The sequence below is a fragment of the Pinus tabuliformis genome, chromosome 4_2, assembly GCF_031772625.1.
Source record: "Pinus tabuliformis cultivar Carrire ecotype Pingquan chromosome 4_2, CPIR1, whole genome shotgun sequence".
Classification (NCBI taxonomy): domain Eukaryota; kingdom Viridiplantae; phylum Streptophyta; class Pinopsida; order Pinales; family Pinaceae; genus Pinus; species Pinus tabuliformis.
In genome coordinates this window covers 1,164,941,454-1,164,952,381 of record NC_142304.1, presented here as the reverse complement: position 1 = coordinate 1,164,952,381, position 10,928 = coordinate 1,164,941,454, and positions in this window count along the sequence as shown.

Sequence of the window (10,928 nt, the reverse complement as noted above, 5' to 3'; positions counted from 1 at the left end):
AATAAAAGCATCTACAGGAGAAATAGATGGTAGAAATGGATTCAAAACACATGAACCCTTCAGGATTGACTATTGGATCACCTCCAATGGATACCTGCAACCCTGTACAGTCTTCCCAATACTGGCCCCTGGTGGCTCCTAGAACTTTCACGGCTCCAAAAAGTATGCAAATGACCTCTGATAGCTGTAAGACCTGCACCAATGGCTTCAGAAGGTCGAAATTATCCAAAATAAAAAAAAAATTCGTCCAAAACCGACTTTCTGGGCCAAAGTTATGGCCATTTACTCCAGACTGCCAGTTTCCCCTAAAAGAACTCCAGCGAACTTTAGTTATGGCCAGATAAGTCCGCCAATTATGGGGCCGCCGCCAAATTTGGCGCTCCGCCAAATAATCCGCGCTGCTAACTGTAGTTACATTAAATGTTTTCATCGGAGTGCGTGCCCGACGGTTGGTGTGCTGGCGGTTAATGCTTAGCTCTTGGTTCCCGGGCGCTGGTCACATGGAGAGCGGGGCTGGCCCCTTTGGTTTCCCGCTTCAATTTTTTTCAACTTTAAAATACGTTTCTTCCGCTCATTTTTCAAATGAGCTTGTTGTAGTGCGTTGGTAAGTCTGTGGAGTATTAACGTAGAGGTCGCGGGTTCAAACCCGGCCCCTCCCAAACTTCAAATTTTTGAATGCGCCCAACCAATCTTGCTGACGTCATCATGGGGCCACGTGGCACCCTCCGGGCCTGCCACATGGCGGCCTGTGATTGGCTGTTGCAGAGGGAATATTCCCTAGAATATTCCAAGGAATATTCTTCGGAATATTCTTTTTTTAATTTTTTTTTAAAAATTCAAATTTTCTAATGTTTTGGGCAAAATATTCTTTTGGCCATATCTCCCTCATACGGCGACCGTTTTCCGAACCGTTTGCGGCGCCAGAATCGGGAGGACGAGCACTTTCCAGTAGTTTAGCTGTGAACCAGTTATGAGCACTTTGAATTTTGAGCATTTTTACAACACCTAGGACTTGAGCACCTGATCAACTTGGCAGGCTTTGGGTTCCCCATCGCTTGTACCTGTCGCACCGAATCTCGCCGCTTATGACGGAGGAACGAGTCAACCATTAGGGATCCTTCCAAAGTTCCCTATTAATTTGGGAGGCAAGACTGTCTATATAGACGTCTCGGTTACCCAAGGTTCTTTAGACTTCAGTCTTCTCCTTGGTCGTGACTATGTGTATGCCATGGGAGCCCTTGTTTCTTCACTTTTCCGTGTGGTTTGCTTTCCACACGATGGAAGAATAGTGACAATAGATCAATTATCATTCGTTCATCCACAAGCCCCTCCGGCACAATTGTCCTTCCCTCTTGGTTTTCATCCACCAGTTGCATCTGTCTCACCCCAGATCTACTATGTGGCCACCTCTCCCATGCCTGTATCCAGCAATGCCACCGTCGTGCATAGTGTCCTGGGGGCATTGGGTCCTGACTTCCGAGACATTGACCTCCCACCGGGAGCGCCACTCTTGGAAGCCCCGACTTCCTGTTCATTATGATGAAGTTCGGTCGGAGCATAGTTCACTTTCCTATGTCAAGCTCCTTAAAAAATGAAATTGGGTCTGGTTGGAGCATAGTTCCTTTCCGGTGTCAAGCTCCTTAAAATATGAAACTAGGCTTAGTCCGAGGATAGTTTTGATCTTATGGCGACCTCGTTAAAAAACGAAACAAGGTGGTCGAGCATAGTTCCTGATCTTGTGTCAAGCTCGTTAAAATCATGAAACAAGGGTTATGAGGATAGTTCTTTTACTGTGTCAACCTCATTAAAAAATGAAACAACCCCCTTTCCAAATCGAGTCTTTTGATTACGATCTCGTAAAATACAAGTCGAGTCTTTCCTAGATCTCGAAAGTGAACCTTCATTCCATCCACTTTGTTGAATGCAATGAAGCTTGGGGGGCATGTACCTCAATTTGCGTCATTATGCTAGGGGGCATGCGAACTCATAACAAACATTGTTTTTCGTTTCAAGCTTGTGTAAACATGAAACCAAATCCAAGCAAAGTTCTCCATGGTTCAAGCTTGTGTAAAAATGAACCCATACCTGATTTACATCTCGTGATTGCCTTTTATCTGCTAATTTCTGTTAAATGAACCTTGGTTGTTTCATTCCATCGCCACCATCTCTTTGGCCGATCATATGCTCTCACTTGGTTGTTTATCCTTTCCTGAGGAACCACAGCAATGAGTGGTTTTATTAGCCAGCCTCTTGACCATTACATGTTTTGAACAGTTCCACCATTGCCGGAACCAGTTGCTACCTTTTATACCACTCGTTCCTCTAGGACGAGTCACCTTTAAGCACTTTTGTGACTCGTAAAATGTGAAAAGATTGCCGAGTATTTTTCCCTTTTTGAATCATTAAAGAGAATAAAAATGGAGGTCTGCTTTCAGCTCTTTTCCGACCGTTTAAAGATGAAAATATTGCTGAGTCTTTCCTCTTGACTCGTTAAATGTAAATGAGAGGCGGTCTTCTTTAAACTCTTTTCCGACCGTGTAAAAACGAAAAGATCGTCGGACCCTTGTCGTTTCAGGTTCGTTAATGGTTACAAAACGACGTGATGTTGATCGCTTTTTCACTTTTTCGGGTCGAAGCCACTATTTACGAAAAGTACTCCTCGATCATTTTGGTCGGGCAGTTCTGTCGGGAATTGTTTTATACTTTTTCGGGCCCGAGAGACACAACTTTACGAAAAAGGACCCCCCTGGAGTTTTCTTTTCCGCTGTCTTTTCAGACTCTCTAAATAGGAAAAGACACCGAGTTCTTCCTTTGTCAGACTCGTTAAAACTTAATGACATCGGGCGTCGTCGAAATGACACTTTTCAAGCATATGCTATCCCCGTCAAGCTTGTCATCCAAAAATAATCGGGGTACCTACCAGAAATGGTGGGGAAAATGGAACTGTAATCATATTCGTGTCAGCGGTATGTCGCTCTTGAACATGGCACTCCTCTGCTTCGTGTCTGGGTGGGACCATCTCATCTTGCTTTTCACTAGCCTCCGTGGGTTTGGTTTATCCTATTTGACTTCTCATCTGCTCATTTGCCTTGTCACCATGACCTCTGCTCATTTGATGTCAAATACTGCCAAATCCGCTATTGTGCCTCCGATATGTTCAAGAGAAGTTGACCTCTACAGAGTTACAATCTATCCCTGACGCCTCACATACTTCTGATTCATCACAACAATCTTCCTTTTTCTCGTGTCGATGATGTGGGAAACATTATGGCCCACCTTCGATCAAGGTTACCTCCTGTCGACTTCAGCTCATTATCCAGGATGGTGACTTAGAGACCCCTTCCAGGTGCCTTAGAGCCTGCATGCCTCAATGGCAGGTTCTTCGTGTTCGACGTGAGGTTTTCATCATTGGCCTCCGATCGAATGATTCCACAGGTGTTCGACGCCAGCTCATTGATTCGCATGCCATGGATTGTACCTATAGTACCTTGAGGACCATTGTCATTATTGGTGGCCCCTCTCGCGTCTGTTAACAGTTTTCATCATTGACTGGTAATCAGACGATGTTCATGCATGTTCGACTCCAGCTCATGTATTCACATGCTTGAACTTGTACTTTGTTCGGATTGGGATGGAGCGCAAGACCCTGGTTCTAGTCTACTGCGAGCCAGGCTGCGATTTTTGTGGATTGTCATTACATGACTCGTTGATGGATGGCTGCGACCATACCTTCTTATCATCATGGTCTCTTCAGCTGGGTGGCTGCGTCCATACCACAGACCTTTCTTCATATGTCTTTTGGATGGCTGCACCCATGCCTAGACTACATGTAATCATGCTATCAGTTGTACATACATGCAGGTCCTTCTTGGTGGTGTTCCAGTTCGGCAGTTTTGTAAAGCATTTCACCCCTCCCACTCTCTCGGGCTTCATGCTTTAGGGGGCATCTGTTACACAGCAAATTGTCACTGTCATCCAGTCAGTATCTCTACTGTGTCATAAAATCAAACTCATGCTCTCTGAATTGGCCAAATGGCCCTCTTTTCCAAGGTTTACTGCATCAGCGCGTCTGTTATTAAAATATCCGCGCTGACTGGCGGCTCATAGTGTATTCAGTGCACTGCCAGCGCGGAAGCACATCACTTTTCTGCGCTGGTCGCATTTCATGAGCTAGCGCACCTCTCCTTTGTATTGGGTCGCGCTGACATGACTTTCCTAGTTATTGAGGTGCGACATCAGCGCGCCAATTCCCTTATAATCCGCACTGATCCTATTTGGGCGAATTTGTTCTAACAGCCAACCTTCCAGATGACTCCAGACCTGGTTGTTGGCCTTGTGAGTATCGCCCTCCATTCTATGGCATGTCTGTTCGTCATATGGGCCACCTTTCTTGGAGATAAGCTTATCCTTCCACCCTCCATGGAGACTCCTTCTCCTATATATTCCTCCACCATTACTATCAGCAGCTAGTTTTTGACAACAAGGAATTCATAGTGTTTTTGTGTGCTGCTGCTAGTAGGTAGTTGGTGTGATAAACTGTGGATTGCTAGAGAGCTAGAGAAAGGTTTTGAAGTCTTAGAGTTTTGTGTGAGAGAGAGTTGCTTGACTTGGGAGATCCATTTCCATGGGTGAATGCTTATGAGACTTGCTGGCTGGACCCTCTTGAGAAGGACTCAGCGTCAGAACAATGGTTGTATCTTTCTCTGATTATTGATTAATAATAGATGACTACTGTTATGGTTCCATTCTCATTTGTCTATGCAATGGTTAAATGTGAATTACATCCTTTCTGACTGATGTATGGTTGCTTTTATTAGATTTCACGCTTGTGTTTGCATTTCTCTTTGTGTGTGCAGGTGTCCGCCCAGGAAGATAGTGGAGGATTGTGACCGGCCGGAGCAAAGGAGCGAGTGTGGCATCTCTTCATCAAACAAGAGCGTTGGAATCCAAGTAGGTGTTCTTTGCCTACCTTTTAATTGCAATTAGGAGCTTGCATAGTAGCATTGATTGATTGTTGCTAGACCCATGCTGGGCTAGTAGGGATCGCCTCTATCCATAGAGGGGATTTACCTCTCCAACATCCACCTTCTGACATCTTCATATTAAATAAACACTTCATAAGAAATACCTTACTTGAGGCTGAGGGTTTTTCATATAGTTTGGCCAATGCCTTCATTAAACCCTCTGTTTTTGTTTCCTTTAAAATATTAAACACTACCGACGCCGCTATGCATAGCCGTATTGTTCCAAGTGTCTTTCTGTCAAGAAAATCCCATTTTGTGTCTGTCATACTTGTCGGCTTCTTTTCCTTTCCACTCAATGGTTGGTACAGATATTTTTGGTACAACTAATGTTCCATCTGCATCTTCCACAGCTGGTAGGTTTTGCTGTTAAATTTTTCGACCCCAAACCTACCATCTTCTGCCATTTCTCCCACTCGAACAAGGAACCCTTATCTCCTGCGAGTTTATCAGCCAAATAGACCTTTGGATTTGATACTAGTTATTCGAACATTATATATTATAGAGAAATGGAACATATAAAATATATTGCAAAAATATAAACATAGAAAACACATAAAACAAGAGAGACATAGATATACGTGGTTCACCCAATTTGGGCTATGTCCACAGAGAAACAGCCAGTCCTTCCTTTTATATTATCTAGCAAATTGAAGAAATACAACCTACAAAAGATCCACTGTAATTCCCTCTTCGCTCTCACACAATCTCGTCTCTCTTTCTCACTCAAAATACAGATCTACATAGACGCAATACAATTCCCCCATATATAGCGAGGGGCTACCTCTAGGGAAAAAAACCCTAAATTAAACATAACTTCTACCATCAGATCTTTGCCTAATGAATGGCCCAAATTGACTACGAAATTACAACATTTTACAAGGCAATTTTACATATATTTTTAGCTTCGGGGGCACTGCCCCCAATCCCCCACCTGATGGGGGGGGGGGCTCCTAAAGATCACTGCCCCCCCTGGACCCATTGTTCAGTGCAAATATTAAGGGTGGAGTTACCGCCACATTACAAACTGGGGTCCAATGCGGTGATACCTCTGAGTAAAGAAGATAATCAGGCTCCACACCCAAAAAAGGAGAAGAATTTCTTCCCTGCAAGGCCATATAAGACTTGGTCAGTGAAGGGTGAAGGGAAATTGTCCTTCCTTGTGGCCTTGTTAAGTTCTCAGTAGTCAACACAAATTCTCCACTTACCATTTTTCTTGGGGACTAAAGTGAGATGGGACACCCAAACACTATTTGAAATGGGGTATATGAACCCTGCATCCAGTAGCTTTTATAATTACTCTTTCACAACGTCCTTAAGATATGGGTTCGTTCTTATTTGAGGTTGGTGCATAGGCTTGCATCCCTCTTTGATGTAGATATGATGAGTAAAGACTGAGGTATGCAAACCCTTCATATCCGTATAATCCCAAGAAAAAGCATTGAGGTGTTGCCTCAACACACTGCATAATTATTCTTCCTGCTCGGTTGAGAGAGAGGGGTTGGTCTTTAAAGTTATGGATGGGATAATTTCCACAAACTTGGCATGTTCTGGTCCAGAGTCAGCAGACCCAAAATCAATCCAAGGACTACTTTTAGGTTCCTTTATTAGTTCATCAACTGGTATGGTAGTGGGAAGTTGATTCTGTAAGATATGGTCAATAAGGTCATCTTCATTAGGTTTCCTCCCCCTATAAGAATGTGTAGTTTGCAAACTGGGTAGGGGAGTTTCTGATAAAATTATTCCTCTTCCTCATCCTATAACCACAAGGGAAGATCATGATCAATAGAAGGTTCTTCATGAGGGTACAACACAAGTTTTTTTGACAGGTGCCCATTCTTAATGGTCATGAGGCCACCCTTGCAGTGAATGTAGGCATTAGGAGTATCCAACCAAATTCTTCCTGGGATGATAGGATAACCATTAAACTTGGTTTTTGGATGGAGGACAAGGAAATCAGTGGGGTACTCCCAAGAGTCAATGGAGACTAGTACATACTCAATAAATCCCTCAGGAGCTACTGTGGATCTATATGCATGTTGCGGTATTGTAGTGGTCTTCCTCAAGGCCCCTTGGAGGTTGAGCTTGAGCATGGTTTCCCTGGTCATCACATTGATGGAAGCCCCAAGGTTAATCAAGGTATTAGGGACCATAATTTCTTCAATGTGCACATGCACTACTAGGATACGAGGATCCAAGTACTTTGGGAAGATTACCCTTCCAAGCATCAGATCAGATAGTTGTCCAACAACATTGATAGTGGGGTATCTCTTCTTCTTATCCCGGGACTTTTGAAACATTATTCCTTGATAAGTTTGTTGTAAATAGAAACATCCATGATGGCCTTGAGAAGGGGTATTTTGACACAAAATTTCTTCAATTCTCCCATAAGTTTAGCCTCTTCTGGGGTGTGTTATTTAGAGTGGACCAACCTTTCAGGATAAGGGGGTGTATTGTCTTGAGGGACACTCTATTCCTTCTCCTCTTCAAGCTCTTCACGTGGAGAAGTTGGGTGATTATATGGGAGAACCTTCCCATAAAAAAGGTTGATCTCTTGGATTTCCATAACATAAGCAGGATAGGATGTCTCCCCACTATAAACCTGTTGTGCCTTCTTATTTTTCAGGTTCGGATTGGGTTGAGTAGGAATTTTAGGTTGCTTAGGTGGGGTATGGTGAGGGAGTTGTCATTGAGGTTGAGATTGAGGTGGAGGAAATAAAGTAGGAGGTTGGGTTGTTTGAGGCCTCCACCCTGGTGAGAGGTTGACCCATTGGGAAGATTGAGGTGGATATGGCTGGAAATGAGGGTTAATATGATGAGGAGGATATTGAGGAGCATAAGCCCAAGGAGGAGGTTTGGGCCATGATGGATGAGTGGAAGGGTACCAAGGATGGAAAGGTGCATTCTGATTTGGACTGATTCGAAATTAAATAGGAACACAACAAATTATAGATATAACCATAAATACAGAGATGTAAAAGAAATAACACTTCATTTCATTAATATAAGAATACTGAAATAGGCTTACAAACATAATGTAAATAAACTAGCTTGGGCAATGGTAGCTTATCTTTGAGAAGAGATGTGGCGGCTACATGCCTATGAACTATGTTACAATGAGGCTCAAGGGTCTATTTATTATTAAACAATGAGAGAAAACCCTAAAAAACCAAAACCCTAACCCCATGAGATGTAACACTAAGAGTTTGTGGGCCCTGTTGGGGTTAGATGGGCAACCAACTTCCCCGGGTTGTAACTTGGTCATATTATCTCCATTTGGTGCATACGATACCTTGTTGGAAAGGTCTTCTCGAGTACTACAGGATTTACGGATGGCCCTTGCCTATGGCTATGGGCCTGCAATGGACCTCAAAAAAACGTCATTTAGGGGGTCAAAATGGCTTCAAAAATTCAAGACCCGCAAAACTGCTAAAAATAGTAAGTGCTGAAATAAACAAGGAAACACATGAAACCAACTAGAGGTCTAGGTGGAATAGGTAGGTGGCCACCAATATCCTCCTCAACTAGATTTACATTAGGTTTTGCTTTTGACTTCAAGGCCCTGCTTAACCATTGCTTTGACATCAATGACAATACCTCAACAATATGGTTGTATTAGTCTTATGTTCATAAATGAAAGATCTTTGAATATTTTGGTTTTGTCATCTACATCAATGAATCGAATTTTAAAGATTAACTAGGTTGCATCTCTAAATCTATGTTTATCTTTCCACATTTACCTAGTACTATTATGAAATTACCATGCAAATTATTAAATAACAAATGGCACCATGTGAGTACATGTTTACATTTTAACATTTACGTAATACAATTAAAATGAATAATTGTACTAGTTATTTAATATTATGACACAAAAACTAAAATGCATCATTAAAATTATGCTTATCAATCCAAAATTATATTTATACTCAGTTTTGAAAAAATATGAAAATACAAATATATATATATATATATATATATATATATATATATATATATATATATATATATATATATATACATTTTTTATAAATATATAAATTTATTAAAAGGCTACATTATCCTTTATATAATAAAACTTTGTGTACACAATTTTTATTAAATATTTTCAAGCTTACTTGACTATAACACTTACCCATATATGGAAATTGCATAAATATTATTTGATGAAAGAATGTGATCTAATAGATAGTGTATTGGTTAAACATTTTTTAAAAACATTATTTCTTTCCACATAATTTACCCAAATATTTCACGTGCTTTTATATAGAGGTTTAATTATAAAATTTTATTGTAAAGGGTTATAAGCATTTAACATCATTTGAAGCATATAGAGTTGGACTTTGATAGGAAATTATCTTATACGTTGACCTCCTTAAAGATTGGTAAATGAAATTTTACAAACTAGGGTAGTCATATAAATGAAATTGTTGATAAATGTAGATAAACATCAATCCATAATCCATAATAAACATCAAAACACTTATTTCATTATACATCTCACCATGTTAAAAACTAAAAATACCATAAAAACTAACTAAATTATAACTTTATTATTACCAGCGTAGATCCATCTTAACTCAAGATCTACCAAGCATAGAGAGTGGTCAAATCTATTTTCACTCTAAAAAAGTTTTTCATATCAACAAATTTGATCCCTATCTAACAGATTTGATCACTCTCTAGGCTTTGCAGATCCAAAGTTAAGATGGATCTAGGATGATTTAATTTCCCTCTTTAAGTATGCTACCTTCGACATGAATACCATGGGTTCTCAATACCATGGGCCAATTTTATTTTATTGTTATACGGTTATTTTCATTTTCATTTTTTTTAATTTTATTTTGAAAAGTTAAAATGTTTACATTACATTACATTAATCTTTTTATTTAGATTTTTTTTTTAAATTTAAATTTTTATTTTTTATTTTTATGTAATTTGACTTAGTTAAAATGTTAAACATTACATTACAACTGTTAAAATTGGGAGAAAAAAAGATATATTCTCAAACTATACAACTCACAGGTGAGAAGCTTCACGTGGAGACTGCCTCTGGCAGAATGCTCTTGTTACATTGGACAATCCCTCTTGCGGACAAGAGAAATCTCCCTAGATCCTAAATGGAAACTAGAAAAAATCATGACAAATGAACTGACTCTTTTCCTAAGTTGAACTTGTCTGAATTATAAGTAGTTCAGCTAATGGATAGACCTCTTACCAGTTTCACAAAATGCCTAACGAAGATCCCTTATTGTGACTTGATGCAGCTCTTCAATTCTTGATAGGACCTGCAAACATAAACCATAAAAGGATCAAAAGCACATGTGACATAATAATTCAGACAACTTAGCCTAATGATCAAGGAAATTAGGGATTGAATTTTCCTTAATGAATATAATAAACAATTGTAAACTATTCATCATTCACAAAAGACAAAATCAATGGGAGAAAGTCCTTGTCGCACAGAAAGTGTTGATTTTGCGGACAAGATAGACCTTCCTAGAATCTAAAGAGGACCTAACGACAAACAAACCAACCAGACACTATCTTTCTCTAAATATGCTTTAATAAACAATAGCAAACAAGTGTTTTTAGGGCCTACCTTTGGTCCAATGCAAGCTTGTGGATGCCCTCTCTCCTTTGATCCAAATGAGCTCCTCTTCGCGAATCTGCAAACACAAACAAGGCAAACAAATTAAATAACACCTGAAAAGCCAATTGCATAAAACATATTTAACATGAAAGTCAAGGAGTCCATGAAACAAATAACATAAGATACTTGTTGAGAAAAATGAGTTTGATTGTATTAATTCAAAAGAAGAAGAACCTTACAACCTTTGCCTTGACGCTGTACAAGCTCCTCCCAGGGTCCAACAATATGTCTCCTCTACTTTGACAAGTTTCACT